Below are 14,719 nucleotides of genomic sequence, written 5' to 3'. Positions count from 1 at the left end.
CCTCTCCCTCTGCCCCTCTCCTGCTTGTGCTCCCTCTCTCAAAAAATAAATGCTATGCAATATTTTTGAATAAAGTAGGATATATATAAATTACATACCTAGTACATTCAATCACTTATTCGAGCACAAAGAAACAAAATATTGGTATGTCCAGTCATTAAAAAATTAAAGAAGGCACAATTACACAAAATTTGCCATAAGAGAGTTTACTCCTGACATATATTTTTGAAAATTAAGTATAGGTGTATATGTATAACATTTAAGAATTTAATAATAAAGATTTCCAAAACTGACTTTAAGAAAGCAGACATTTAAGTAATTTAATGATTACAGAAAATTAGTTACCAAAACTTACTATTAAATAAAATGTAATAATTCTAGGGATTTTTTATAGGGAAATTATTTCAAATTTTTATCCAAAGCATATTTTCTGTAATGTTTAAACATTGCAAGAAGTTGCAAATGTCTCAATTGACAAAGTCAGTATAATCTGGATACTGAAGCCAGACAAGGATACCACACACACAAAATCTGCAGACCAATTTGTAAGTAAATAGACAAATCATTCTGTGTACTCTATACCAGTATAATATATATTAGAATATAATTCTATTCTAGTATATTCTATATTAGTTATCCTATACTAGCAAATCTTTTAAAATGTTTGTCTTAATGTTTTTTTCAATTCCAAAAGTAATACATACCTAAAATATTTTTAAAAATGAAATTCTAGCTAATAGTATCCTAAAGATTGTTAATAACATACAAAAAGGAAGTAAGATTCATTTCAGAAATGTGTAGATGCTTCAGCATTAGAAAATTAATTAGCGTTCAGGAGTTCTTCATTATCCCAGGATAATAGAAGCTGATCTTTAGAAGTCAATTCAGTTAAAAGAGAAACCATACTTTCATAGTATGTGGTTTTTAAAAATAAAAAGCTTATTGGGACTTTATCTAAATACAAAAATAAGTTTGTGAAATGTATTTGCTATATCTAAAAAATATATAGCTAATGGAAACTATGACCTAATTTCTACAAAATAAAAATGAACCAAACATTAAGAATTGTTTTTAGTACTTTTCCGATACAATTATATGATCACATTTTCATAATTATCATAATAGGTCCTCTGGCAAAATTTTTGGAGGGCTCCATGCATTTTCCAAGGGCTCTTTGATCCACTGAGAGTCAAAGCATTCTCTCTTAAATGCATTTAATGTCATCAACATTTTTGATGTTTCCTTCTTCACACACTGTACTGGTTTAAATGTCTGATTTAATGGATTGTGTATGATTGTATCAGTGCCTTTGTGTATGTTTCTAGCAATTGTTCTTCTACATTATTTTTTCAATTTTATGAAATCATGTTTTATGCTATTTTGCTTTACAATTGATTTGCACTGTCTGATGCTTACTGTCTAAAATCATTATAATATGTGAAATTAATATTATAATGAGATATGCTCATGAGAAAGGGACTAAATTTAAAAGTGTTCATGTTGTTGGTGAATATTTTTGGATTCTGATGACATTTACATCCTTATGTAATCTTATGAGCTCTGGGGGCTTAAATAATAAATAGTATATCAATGAGACCACATATTTCCTCCTACCTCCCCCCTCACACACATCATAAATCTTTATTTCAACAGGTGAAAGGGGAAAAATGAGAATACGTATCTCTAAAATAACGGAAACAAGTATTCAGAAAACAAAACATTCTACACTAGAAAAAAAAAAAACATGTAAACTAAAAACTGATAGATAACTCTTTAACAACAGTTTTTAAAATCTCAAACTAACACTTAATTGGTTAATTTGGAAGTACTTGAGGCAATGGCACTAAAAAAAATCAGCCTAAGACAAAATTGAATTCCCGCATCACTATTACTTTACCTAGTTTTTGAATTTCTGATTAAATCAAAAAGATGAGAAAAGGGAATGAGGCAAATTTATTGAAAACAGATGAAACTATTGGTATTTAAAAATCAATTAATTGCACAATTAGAAAAGCCAAGAGAATAAACTAAAATATTATTGAGATAAGAAAGGAAATTCCTCTGCTGGATAGCAGCAAAAACCAGGTTCAAAAATAACGAGGAGTTAACTCTATCTGGACTAGCAGGAAAACATAAAATATTAGAATATTTAGGAAAATAACCAACAGAGTTTATGTGAAGAGAACTATATAATTTTACTTAAGGAAATAAGACTTAACTACAGAAATAAAAAATGTTACTGTAAAGAAAAACTAGATGTGAAGATGTTATTTGCCCTCAAATTAATTTATATAAATGTAATCATAATCACAAAATCATTCTAATTTTCAACTGGAAGAATACACGGACAAAATTAATGAAGATACATAAAAGACAAGCAATGAGGGGGGCTTGCATTTGAAGAAATAAAAATACATTATAACATCACCATAATAAGAAAAACTAAGGTATTTATTTGCTCAGGAAATGATGAATCATTGGAACAGAATGGAAATTTAGAAACAAGATGTTAACACAAATACATAGTATAATGTGATATCATGTAAAACATAAATGTTATGCATAAAGTCATTAAAAAAGTACTGAAAGAACAATAAATAATTCTGGGACTTTTTGCTTAGAAAACTATTATTTTTAGAATCAGAGCTACCCCAAACGAGTAAATAAATCTTGAATCTGATTCTGGATTTTGGAGAGATAGATACCTAGAAGGACAATTTTGGAAATCATTTATAGTTGAAATTGTAGGAAAGCGGGTATGAATGGAAACAAAGATAAAGAAATGGACTGGAGGGGCACCTAGGTGGCGCAGTCGGTTAAGTGTCCGACTTCAGCCAGGTCACGATCTCGCGGTCTGTGAGTTCGAGCCCCGCGTCAGGCTCTGGGCTGATGGCTCGGAGCCTGGAGCCTGTTTCCGATTCTGTGTCTCCCTCTCTCTGCCCCTCCCCCGTTCATGCTCTGTCTCTCTCTGTCCCAAAAATAAATAAAAAACGTTGAAAAAAAAAAATTTTAAGAAATGGACTGGACATAAAACTTTGAGGAATTAATATGCTTACTGGCAGAAAAAAGAGTCTGTTGAGACTCTGGGTCCTCAAAGTCTAAAAAGCAAAAGTTACCAAGTAGGAGACACTGTAAAAAAACAATTTCAAAAATATCAAAGAGATTGAAGGAAACACTAGATTTGCAAATATACTGGTCACTGGTATTTTGCAAAATAGCCAAAATCAGTGGCATGAGGTAAGGGGAGAAAGTAGATAATAAAGAACTGCATTCAGAGAGAGACTCTGTATTTAAAATATTTGACTGTGAAACAAAGAGAAGTGATAAAAGCATATTTATAGGCAATCATGCTAGGCATCTCCAATTTTTTAACCTTCACTTTTTAAAAAAACCCTTTGTATACATTACTTTCAGGAGGCAGTTAAGTTTACTGACATATAATTTACCTAGTAAAATTCACTCATTTTAGTTATACTGTTCTGAAAAAATGTACACAGTCAGGTGACCAATGCCATAATCAAGATTACAGGATATTTTCACCATCCCCAAAAGCTCTCTCCTTTCTTTTTGCAAGAAGTCTCTATCCCCACCCTGAAACTGTGGATCCACTGATCTGTTTTCTGCCCCTACAGCTCTGCCTTGTCCAGAGTGTAATATAAATGAAATCATACAGTATAGAGCCTTTTGAGTCTGACTTCTTTCATTTAGCATAATACATTTGAGACTCATCCATGTTTTGCATGTATCTTTCTTATTGTTGAGTAGTATGACTATGAATTTGATACAATTTCACTGCCATCACAACAATCCCCACAACTAACTACTGAGGTAGATGTCATCACCTCCCTTTCACTGAAGAAAGAAATGAGGATCCAAGCACTTAATTAGTTCCCTGAAATCCAGGTCCAATAAGAGCTGAAGCTGCAATTCACATCCAAGCTTGTCTACCTCCAAAGCACAAGGATATCCTATACCTTGGAGACTAAAAAAGAAAAAAGAAAAAGGAATAGTTGCAGGTCTAGGAGATGGAGCAAATAATTTTTAGATTTCTGTTAGCAGTCTGCCTCGCTGAAAATCAAGAGGGGTGTCTGGGTGGCTCAGTTGGTTAAGTGCCCAACTGTTGATTTGGGCTCAGGCCTGATCTCAAGGTCATGAGATGGAGCCCCCTGTCAGGCTCAGCATGGAGCAAAGAGCCTGCTTCAGATCCACTCTCTTTCTCCTTCACTCCCTGCCCTTCCCCCACTTGTGCTCCTGCTCTCTAAGTAAATAAACTTAAAACAAGAAAAATCAAGATAAAACGTTTGTTTTTGATAAAACAAACTTGTGCGTTTTAAAGTTTCACATCTACCCACCCCACCTTTTGTATATTTCAATGTTTTAAAAGATAATATACGAATTTGGGGAACTGAGTCCACTTTGCACCCCTGGAACATTTTAAAGAGCTTGAAGCAAATGAACTTCTGATTTGGATCTGTTCCTGGGGGACATTTGCCACAGCCACATGCTTCCATCAAATGTACAGTACATGATCAGAAGGATTCATACTATAGATAGAAAAAGGACAAACTGCATTTGAATCTGTTCATTTCTAAATTTAACGGTTCATTTTTGTGTTTATGTAGAGCAGCATCAAAGCTCTGCTTTGCCAATACTGTATTTTATTTAATTCTTAGATTTATACTAATTCATCCATTGCCTGACTTTCGAATATTTCATCTCCTTGCAGGAACGATTGTGTGTGTATTTAGAAAACAAGTTGATCAGAATTCCTGCTGCCTTTGGTCCCACGGCAAGTTCCCCTCCTTTTTTTTTTTTTTTTTTTTTTTTGAAGATAATAAAGGCACCCTGCAAGGGCCACCGTTAGGGAATGTGTTTCACATCACAACACAGATGGCTTGTTTACACCATTTCCCCTTCTTGTAGAAATTTTTAGGGATGATTTCAAATTTTACTTCTCATTGAATTATGTGTCTTATAATTCCATTCTAGTCAAAACCTGGTACTGCCCTTGAAGTACAGTAAGAGATCATTCTGCTTTTGCTCCTTTTAACATATAAAAGCACACAGGAATTGGACTACTTACCCACCCCCAGCTCTTCGCCAGCTTTTAAACGATTCTTTAAATAATAATCTTAAAACTCAGTGTTCACCTTGATGCTAACGAAGTGACAGAATCTCTCTCTTGAAACTGGAATACGTAACTCATTAACAGGTAAAGATTTAGGATCAAGCTTTTTTTTTTTCTCCTCAGGCAAAACATTATTGATAAAAGCTAGAGCAATGGTTCTCAGCCTTTATTCGAATTTAGGATTAGCTGGGAAGCTTTAAAAAAAAAAAAAAAAAAACAACACACAGCCATGCCTCGGCCCTAATGTCATAATTTCTCCCTTAATTTCGGGGGTAGGAGAGCCCGAGTGTCAGAATTTATAGTTTCCTCAGCAGATTTTAACCAATAGCCTGGATTGAAAAACACTGGTCTAGAATTTCTAATCAAACATTCAATAGAATGCCAATATAAGACTTCATCTGCTTGTTTTCCTCGCCATCCTTATAAAATATGTGCTTGCCATTTAAGGTTATAGGAGTGCATGGATGTGGGGAGGTTTCCATAGTGATGAATATTTATGGAGAGAATGGCAGCTCTCCTATCATGCATCCAACAGGTTGGTGAGAGTGTTTCATAACCTTCTGCAGGAATACAATATACATCTAGCTCCTGGAGCAATTTTCAGTCCACTGTCTTATCCTGAAGGACATTCAGGAAGCTTTGTTACCAAAATTAATAAGAGGCCCATTCTCGGGATGCTGAAGAATCCACCAAGAAAATGACACTTCCATTAGACACTCTAAACACAGGTGTTTTAGCCTCAGCACTATATACACCTGGGCCAGATAATTCTTTATCGCGGGAGCCATCTTATGCATGTAGGGTGTTTAGCAGCATCCCTGGCTCCTACCCACTAGATGCCACCCTCCAGTCGTAAAACCAAAAATACCTCCAGACACTGCTAACTAGAGGTTCGAAATTGCCCCAACTTGTACACACTGCTTTAAGCATATAAGTGCAATTTTAAATCAAGATGGAAATATTTTATCAGGATCATTATCACGGGAGCAGTGCTGTGTGCCCACATTGTTGTTCTACTCATTTTCCCACTAGATATAAGTTCTCAAGACTATGGCAAAATGTTCTTGTCAAATTGGGCCCTGCACTATTGTATCAGCGTTATTATCAACTTTTGAAACATCTAACCTGAAGGAGTCTCTGCTCTAATCATGATAATGTATAAAGTGGTATCAGAGACAGGAAATGTAAGAAAAAAATAGATACACTATGTGGCGTTGCTAGTGTTAGGCCCCTTTACAAATGCTCTGGACCTTTGGTATCCTGGAGTTACCTATACATAGACAAAGACTAAACTTAGAAGATTCACAGGACACTCACTTGGTTCTATTCTCTTTCTTCTCTTTCACGTCACTTCAGACTTTTTACAACCATGTCCTGGGTCATGGGGTATGGATAACATTATTAAAAAGGTCCAAGAAACCAGCCTGTGGCTATCATTTTATCTTTAACTTGGAGATGATCTCTCTTGTGAACTCTTGATATTTTGCATTATTCTACCAAAATTTCCAGCCTGGCTGGAAAATTGGACCCTAGTGGCATTACTTGGGTCTTCACATCTTTTTGGAAGCATGAGTCAATCAATATGACAATTGTCGAAATTTTATTCATCTTTTATCAACTAACAAAACGGTAAGTCAAAATAATCTACTGTAGGACAAATGGACTTAATAAAGAAAAGAAATAATTCAAAAATTTTAAGAATAATAGGAAACATACATGAATTTCCACTTTCCATTTGGACTCCTAGAGGTTAAGTAAGGAGTCCCAAATACTTCCTAGCTCCAAATGAAGGTCCCATCAACAAGTTAGTCTCATTGCTAATTGAATGGTATACCCAGTAGTTTATACTGGCATTCAGTGAAGGAGACTATCATCAAGGACCCGGGAAACTTCACAGAAGATATGGGAGTTCATCCAGATTTGCATAAAAATTAAATCTGATACAAGTATAGTGAGATTAAGAGGACACGCAAGTGGTGGCAGCAGGGTGGGATAATATCAAAGGGAAGGGAGGCTGAGAGGGAGGAAGAGACAGGACTTGGGAAAATCAAGGAAATGAAGCATTGTTATTTCAGAGTATATGAATTATGAGTGATGGGCATATGGTTATTTTCATCTTTGCACATATCTGCATTTTTTTAACCAACATTTATTATTTAATCAGAAAACATATCAATATTAATTGACATTTTTTTAAATTTTTTTTAACGTTTATTTATTTTTGAGACAGAGAGAGACAGAGCATGAACAGGGGAGGGGCAGAGAGAGAGGGAGACACAGAATCGGAAACAGGCGCCAGGCTCTGAGCCATCAGCCCAGAGCCCGACGCGGGGCTCGAACTCACGGACAGCGAGATCGTGACCTGAGCCGAAGTCAGAGGCTTAACCGACTGAGCCACCCAGGCGCCCCTTAATTGACATTTTTTAAACACTTTGTATGAGCCATGCACCATGTTAAGTTTTAGAGTAATCTTTGAAAAGATTAAACATATATAGATTGTATTACAATGGGAAGATAACTTGTCTCTGTCAGTTAAGCATCTGACTTCGGCTCAGGTCATGATCTCACAATTTGTGGGTTCAAGCCCTTCATCCAGCTCTGTGCTGTCAGCTCAGAGCCTGGAGCCTGCTTCGGATTCTGGGTCTCCCCCTCTCCCTGCCCCTCCCCGGCTTGTGCTCTGTCTCTCTCTGTCTCTCAATAAATAAATGTTAAAAAAATTTTTTTTTTAATTAAATGGGAAGATAACTGTTATTTACACCAAGTGTAAATCTGCAGAATGGAGCCAAATACAAAATAATGGCAGAAGAGTGTTACTGGAAACACTGTAGATACATGGGTCCAAAATAGTGACCAGTGTTCCTGCATCATGGAACCTGTGAGGATAATGTAGGAGGCTAAGGTTTCCATGTATGTGTGTGGAGGGGGCAGTTCACATAAGACTACTGTTGTTATCGGAATGAGATAATTTCAGGATGTGTTATTATTCTCTTTTGCCGAGTTAGCAGGAACACTGCATGGGCATCAGGATATCACCAACAGTGCAACAGTGAGGGCCAGTTCTCTCTCTCTCTCTCTCTCTCTCTCTCTCACACACACACACACACACACAACACACACACACACACACACACACCAGAACTGGTCTGATTTTATAAGGCATTTTTAATTGCCTGGTAGCCTGTAGAATTCTCTTCAAATCTTGTAACAAAATACAAAAAAATTATACATACAAATTACATATAGTATTCATTTCCAAATACATATGGAAATAAATGTACACACATATACATACATATTCTAGCTTTATACACGCACGCACACACACATATATATGTATATTACTAGAAGGAAATGAAGCATTGTTATTTCAGAGTATATGAACTATGAGTGATGGGCATATGGTTATTTTCATCTTTGCATATATCTGCATTTTTTTACCAACATTTGTTATTTAATCAGAAAACATATCAATATTAATTGACACTTTTTAAACACTTTGTATGAGCCGTGCACCATGTTAAGCACTTTACATAGCTTATCTCATTAAATTCTTAAAACAGCCCGTTGTGATAGATCCTACATTATCCTCATAGTAGAGTTGGGGAAAACGGGATAAGAAAGGTTAACAAGCATCCAGCCCTGCTGTTTTTAAGTGGAAAAGCTGAGGCTGAATCTCCACCATTGTAACTCAAGAGCCTGCACTTTTAACCACAGTGTGCATTGATTCCCTTAATAAAAATAAGAGGATGGAAATTTGAGAATGTACAAAACCTCACAAGATTATATAAATTCCTCTAAAAATTCAAATATTCTCTCCATTTCTCTGTATTTATGCCATTCTTATTTTCATTAAATCCAATGGGGATTTCATCCACGGGTACGTGGTTTCATCTTTTTTGTAAGTGGCTCTCTCACCATTCTTGAGACAGCTACACCCGAGGCAGAGTGTTCCAGATGCTGTCCCTTTCTAAAAGTCAAACCAGTATGTATTTTTCAAAAATCTATGTTTCTACTAGTCACAGGCTGCAAAGACAAGGTTAAGAAAGATTCCTCTGTAGCGACTACATGCTCTTGACAATATCAGTTATGTATTAGTCCAAATCTCACTTTTTATCAATGTCAGGAACAGAATTTAGCATGTAACTAACTCAAAACTAATAATAAAGCTAAAGCTATATATTTACTTTCAGACATCATATTTTAAGCAAAAGTACACTATTTTTTATTTTATAAAAATAACCTGAATGTTTTCTATTTCACTTCCAGTGTTTTCCCAAAGTGAAATCTGACTCATATTTTACATGTAGTACAATTTCTGGGCAGTCTTTATTTAAACAATTAAAACACTATGTTGCAAGAAAGACTGTGTTCAGTGTAGTAGATACAGAAGTAACACGGGTTGCAATTCTTATTCCAGTTATTTAGCACAAATCACAGGAGTATAACCAAAATTTTGAGGATCATGTGCCCTCCACTAGACCATTTAATCAACCTCATTCAGGTCAAAATTAAATGTAATTTAATGTTATAGGAAAGACTTTCTATCTATAATCCTTAACCACAGAGTAAAGAAAAATTTTTGAATTTTTTGTACACGATACTGACTGAAAGATCTAGTTTGACACTGAGCATATCTAAAACCTGTGTGTGTGTGTGTGTGTGTGTGTGTGTGTGTGTGTGTGTGTGTGTGTGTGTAAATTTTCAGAAATAAAAAACTAAAGTTGTTTACAATTTTGACATTTGAATTTACTTTGGAACAAAAAATCTGATAGATAATTTTCCTTATTCCTTTTTGTGACATGATAGGTCTCTTGATAGATTACACAAAAACAAACAGAATTCAGAACATGCGGCAAATGAAAGGTTATGTAGGTTTTTAATATTCACGGTATGATGAAAGGTTAGCTCTGTTAATTTTCAAATGTAGAATATATTATCTACTAGGGCTTGTTTGATTTTAGCTGACAAATAGAAAACAGATTCAACTCTTGGCTTAGAGTAGATTATATTAATGGACAAGAATGTCTGTTGTCATTTTCCATATTTAGATAAATGACATTCATTGTGCCATTATGACTGAAGCATATTCTCCTTGATTGCTGTTTAGTTTCTCATAAAACTACTTGGAGAAGTTTTGTCACTCAATGAAAGTTTTTAACCCACAGTCACTGAAGTCACTTCCAACACTTTTATAGCTTTTAACTTTGAGGGACAAAGGCAAAGCTCATTAACTGCTTAATGCAGTGGCATTTAAACATGTTTGCTATGGCTCACAATAAGATATATATTTCACTTTGTGACTCAATATAAATATATGTTTGTGTGTATGTGAGGATAACACATATCTTGACACTAAAGTTTTGTAAAAATACCAATTACCCTTACTGACCGCAATTCAGTCTAATAATTTCATTTCTATACTGTTGTGTATTACTGCATTATGTTTCATTTAAAAAATGAAACAGTTGGGGGGGGCACCTGGGTGCTCAGTCTGTTGAGTGTCTGACTTTGGCTCAGGTCATGATCTCACGGTTCGTGGGTTCGAGCCCCGCGTTGGGCTCTGTGCTGACAGCACAGAGTCTGGAGCCTGCTTCGGATTCTGTGTCTCCCTCTCTCTCTCTCTGTCCCTCCCTTGCTCATGCTCTGTCTCTCTCTCAACAATAAATAAATGTTAAAAAAAATAATAAAATAAAATAAAATAAAAATGAAACAGTTGGTGATGACCAGCTTAATTGATCTTAAGACCTGTAATGGGTTGCCATCATAATTTTAAAAATATCTGACTTATTTGTTTAAGATAGCCAGTTTTACTAATCACCAGAGATACATTTTATTAGCTATAAAAGTTCTTGGAACTTTTCATGATTGTCTCAAGCTTTACTTTTCATCTTTGTCCTATTACCACGGATTGATATAGGCACTGCACATGGTTTTTTTGCCACCTGATAAGAAAAATAAGATCTAAAAAGACTGGGTAGGGGTAGTGTTTAAGAACATGGTTTTTATTTTATCATTTTTTGAATTCTCACATATGTAATGAAAATTTATTATATTAGGATAGGGATGTATTTTACGTATTTATTCAGACAAAAAGGAAAAAAAATAGACTTTGAAAATATAGGATCTTTGTCTTCATGACAAATGAAGACAAAATATTCATCTTTTATTTTTTTTTACATGCATTAAAATGTTGTTCTATAAATCACATACTGAGTTGGAGATCAGTAGCTCTAGGTGAGTCAGCTCTACTATTCTCTTGCCCCTACATCTTTATAGAGACCTCTCCTGATTAAAAAAAAAAAAAAAAAAATTCATCAAGATACTTTCACTGGAGGGGCGCCTGGGTGGCTCAGTCGGTTGAGCGTCCGACTTCAGCTCAGGTCACGATCTCGCTGTCCGTGAGTTCGAGCCCCGCGTCAGGCTCTGGGCTGATGGCTCAGAGCCTGGAGCCTGCTTCCGATTCTGTGTCTCCCTCTCTCTCTGCCCCTCCCCCGTTCATGCTCTGTCTCTCTCTGTCTCAAAAATAAATAAATGTTAAAAAAAATTAAAAAAAAAAAGATACTTTCACTGGAGATTTGTCTTGGTTGATGAAACATAATTTATTCTCTCGGTTGGAAGTTAGTCATTCCTTACTTAGGATGGTAATGTTACTATCAATTGTAATGACATACTAAACGTTAACAGCAACACATCCCTCAATAAGTTGTCAACTAGTAATCTCTAAGCCTGAATTTTTAAAAATGCATACTTGGGAGAATACTATTATTTAGTGGGAATGGGAAGGGAGGGCAAGGATGAGACATGAGGAAGAAGAGAGAATAAGAAAAGACTAGCATATTGCCAGCAGTTTGGATTTAATTTAAAATTTTATTTTACTTTATTTTTGAGAGAGAGAGAGAAGAGGCAGTGTGAGCGGGGGAGGGGCAGAGAGAGAGGGAGACCTAGAATCTGTGAAACAGGCTCCAGGTTCTGAGCCATCAGCACAGAGCCCGACGTGGGGCTCGAACTCATGAGCTGTGAGATCATGCCCTGAGCCGAAGTCTGACGCTTAACTGACAGCCACCCAGGCACCCTGGATTTAGTTTAAAATTGTACAAAATGGTTGGAGAGCTGGTTAAAGGAATTAATTACTGGCTGTTGATCATCAGGGTCCTGCTTATACCAAGGAACGGAGAACATCCTTTATTAAATAAATGTAAGCCTCTCAAAATGAACTGGGTTCAAAGGTAGTTCTGTACTCGTGATGCAGTCAGATGGGTACTTGAGAAACAGCATGTCGCTATAGGTAACCCCGTCCTTAACCAGTAAACTTAAGGTAAAGATGGAATCAGATAGTCTCCCACCTGCCTCAGTTATGTTTGCACTACGTCAAAAGTTTCAAAACATATGTGAGAACTCAAAAAATGATAAAATATAAACCATGTCCTCAGATGCTACCCCTAGTTTATTTGGATCTTATTTGTAATTATTTTAATAAACATATTCCTAAGCCACTTTAAATCCTCTCAATAAAATTTCAAATGATCCCTGACTGGTTATGAATGTCGAGAATAAAGTACAAATTTTATTTTATGCTTCTAGTTATAAGTCATGTTCACTATTTTAATTGTGAATTCTGTGTGGATCTAATTTCTTAAGAGAGTAGAGAAAATAAGTCTTAAAATCAGAGATAAAATCTATTTCATTGATAGAATTTTGAAGTGAAACACATTCTCAAAGCCAGATATCTTATGTTCTAATTGTAAAATCAAAACCAAATGAACTGAACTTTACTCTCAGAACATGTTCTTGGAGAACATTAGTTAGTGCTTGCTTTTATGCAATCAAACCTTAGCCCTTTGTCATTTGGCCATGAAAATCTCACAACCATAAATCAAGAAATCCTTATGGTACAGGAACAAAGCCAGTCCCCCAAAGCACCATGAATATTATCAGCAAGAAGTTTTTGGGGGAAACAAAGCCAGATCCAAAGCTACTGGTTTTCATTTAGGAGACAAGGCTATTCCATAGAACGTCATCTTTCCAGTAAAATCCCAGCAGGATACATCCATTTGTAACTTGTGACAATTAACAGTTTCTATTTCCCATTTGAAATTGTGAGGAAGATGTTCATGATTAGGATGACTATTTATTCGACTTCTTTCTGCCATGAGATAGTGCTTAGGTCTCAACATGGTCTCTACAGTGTGTTGTGTTCTTTGCAAAGAGAAAACCAAAATTACTTTATTAAGTGACCCTTGAAAATTCCCCCAAATCCCCATTTGGTTTGGATTTCCCTTAATCTATTCTAGGATGATAATATAGCAGAAGAAAGCATATGGTCCTAATAGATATTCAGACCAGATGTTGGTTGTCTAATACATATCCTATTCCTGAATGGCTGAGCAGAGGCGTCTATAAGAGAAGATGGAGAAGTCGTTAAGTAGAGACTCTGTGCATTCCACTATTCTCACCAGTTTACAAAAGTTAAGAGTTCCAGATTGCAATACCTCCGGTTCTGTCACTTTGAATTTCTGGTCAATGTTAACAGCATTAAACTTGTTGCACATTCACAGTGGGGGTGGGGGAAAGGCACACCTGAGATCAGATCCCAGGCGCACGTTGAAAACAGGAGGGGAGAGGATTGGGTGTACTGTTTACCCACACCCCTGTTGTCTGCAGCAGCGAACATAAAAAACCTCCTCAGGGAGTTAAGTCTTCCCTCCATCCTTTACCCTAAATTCAGGCGTATCCCAGGGACTATTGGTTTTAACCATTGTCTTAGGAATTAACATAGAATTTAGTACACATAGAGAGCACAATGCATATTAACTGAATAAATAAAGAGAAATAAATTCATGGTGGCATTTTTGGAGACCAGTTCTCTGAATGGAATTGGACAGCTTACGTTTAGCAAAGCAAGCATAATTAAAAAGTCCTCTTATGAGGGGCGCCTGGGTGGCTTGGTCGGTTAAGCGTCCGACTTCGGCTCAGGTCATGATCTCACCGTCCGTGAGTTCGAGCCCCGCGTCGGGCTCTGTGCTGACTGCTCAGACCCTGCAGCCTGTTTCAGATTCTGTGTCTCCCTCTCTCTCTGCCCCTCCCCTGTTCATGCTCTGTCTCTCTCTGTCTCAAAAATAAATAAACGTTAAAAAAAAAATTAAAGTCCTCTTATGAATACTCCTTTGAATAATTAAAACTATAGACTGTTATTAAAGTGATTATATTTTCTTTGTTTCTTCAAGTGATAATCCTACTCTTACCACAGAGAATATAGCTTAACACATAAGATAACATTACAAGAGAAATGTTTGTTCAATGCCCACACTAAAGTATCTTTTAGAAAACAAGTCACAGGAAGATGGTGTCTATACCAGTAACCATCATGGGGGTGACATAACCAGATTTGATAACCAAGTATTAGATCTGTAGATTAGGAGTGTAAATGATCTCTTTAGTTGTTGAGTACTACAAAAAAGCATGAGCATGAAATGAAACATTTTACACATGGGTAATTATGAAGAGAGACACAAATATGGTGCAAAATTGAAAGCCTTCTCTTTCCACATAGAGAAAAGACAACATTGCCCTTTATAGGCCAATTGGAAAGAC

The sequence above is a fragment of the Puma concolor genome, chromosome C1 (genome assembly GCF_028749965.1).
Source record: "Puma concolor isolate L17-30 chromosome C1, mPumCon1.1.hap2, whole genome shotgun sequence".
Classification (NCBI taxonomy): Eukaryota; Metazoa; Chordata; class Mammalia; order Carnivora; family Felidae; genus Puma; species Puma concolor.
Note: the sequence above shows the minus strand (reverse complement) of the source record.